Source organism: Cyprinodon variegatus, unplaced genomic scaffold (assembly GCF_000732505.1).
Source record: "Cyprinodon variegatus isolate N-32 unplaced genomic scaffold, C_variegatus-1.0 Scaffold142, whole genome shotgun sequence".
Lineage (NCBI taxonomy): Eukaryota > Metazoa > Chordata > Actinopteri > Cyprinodontiformes > Cyprinodontidae > Cyprinodon > Cyprinodon variegatus.
In genome coordinates this window covers 71,595-73,310 of record NW_015150595.1, presented here as the reverse complement: position 1 = coordinate 73,310, position 1,716 = coordinate 71,595, and the positions used below count along the sequence as shown (strand labels likewise).

The following is a 1,716-nucleotide window of genomic DNA, read 5'->3' as shown; positions in this document are numbered from 1 at the left end:
GTCATTGCATTGAATGGTGGGTCGGTCGTTGCGTTGCGTGGGTGGGTCGGTCATTGCATTGAATGGTGGGTCGGTCGTTGCGTTGCATGGTGGGTTGGTCGTTGCGTTGAATGGTAGGTCAGTTGTTGGGTCGGTCGGTGGGTCGTTCGTTGCGTCGAACGGTGGGTCGGTCATTGCGTTGAATGGTGGGTCGGTCTGTGGGTGGGTGGGTGGGTCGGTCATTGCATTGAATGGTGGGTCGGTCGTTGAGTCGGTCTGTGGGTCGGTCTGGGGGTCGGTCGGTGGGTCGGTCGTTGGGTTGGTTGTTGGGTCAGTCGGTGGGTCAGTCGTTGCGTTGAATGGTAGGTCAGTTGTTGGGTTGGTCGTTGGGTCGGTCGGTGGGTTGAATGGTAGGTCGGTCATTGGATCAGTCACTGGGTCGGTCGTTGCGTTGAATGGTGAGTCGGTTGTTGGGTCGTTGGTTGCGTTGAGTGGTGGGTCGGTCGTTGCGTCGAATGGTGGGTCGGTCATTGCTTTGAATGGTAGGTCGGTCATTGAGTCGGTCTGTGGGTCGGTCTGTGGGTCGGTCTGTGGGTCGGTCATTGTGTTGAATGATGGGTCAGTTGTTGAGTCGGTCGTTGCGTTGAATGGTGGGTCGGTCGTTGAGTCGGTCTGTGGGTAGGTCGGTGGGTCAGTCGTTGAGTCGGTCTTTGGGTCGGTTGGTGGGTCAGTGGTTGCATTGAATGCTGGGTTGGTCGTNTGGCCCGTCTGCAGCAGCCAGGGCTAAGGTTAGCCCGTCCGCAGCAGCCAGGGCTAACGCTGGCCCGTCTGCAGCAGCCAGGGCTAAGGTTAGCCCGTCTGCAGCGGCCAGGGCTAACGTTAGCCCGTCTGCAGCAGCCAGGGCTAACGTTAGCCCGTCTGCAGCAGCCCTCTCTCTGCATAGCCGTGTATGAAGGGCCGCTGGCTCTCATTTTTTTGTTTTATTTGGCAAAATGTTCATTTGATTTGTGTTTATCTGACTGTGTTCATCATTATTCCTCCACTAAATGAAAAAATAATTTATTATTATCTAGAGACTATTAATAACAGGAGGAGAAATGCAGCTCCAGACTAGCTTTGAATATGGTGATGTCATCAGTACGCTGCTGTTCCAGTTGACCCAGATTTATTTTGCGTGCTCCCGTTCTCCCCGAGTCCAGACTGTCCTAGGTTCTTGAAAAGGACAGACTTGGCGAGAACACGGGTCTGTACTCACGTTCTAGTGAATTTAGAAACGGCCAATGTCTGGGGGAGAATTTGATAACCTCAAATAAAATATCACAGCTGCCCCGTGTCAGCATCTTAAAATTATAGCTCTATGTGTTTGCAGACAAAAAAAGAAAAACGCTGAAATGAACAGCCTTTAATTTTAAAGGCCTCCAGTCTGGCAAAAGATTTCGGATTGCATAACTGCCATGATGGGAGATGGACTTTTATTTCTGTCTTTTATTTAAAAAAGTTTGGTTTTCTGTGTTTTACCAAAATAGCACAATGTGACAGTGGGAGTTCTCTTCACCGGCGGAGGCTCGGTCGGTGGGTCGGTCGTTGCGTTGAATGGTGGGTTGGTCGTTGGGTCGGTCTGTGGGTCGGTCATTGCGTTGAATGGTGGGTCGGTCGGTGGGTCTGTCGTTGCGTTGCATGGTGGGTTGGTCGTTGGGTCGGTCTGTGGGTCGGTCATTGCGTTGAATGGTGGGTCGG

The 1,716-nt window shown here is 52.4% G+C and overlaps 1 protein-coding gene across 1 annotated transcript in view; it reads left to right on the top strand.

The window, feature by feature from the left end:
• LOC107086060 (nuclear factor 1 C-type-like) overlaps positions 1-1,716 on the top strand; it is a 19,231-nt gene that overhangs the window by 14,182 nt on the left and 3,333 nt on the right. The gene's annotated exons all lie outside the window — the stretch shown is intronic.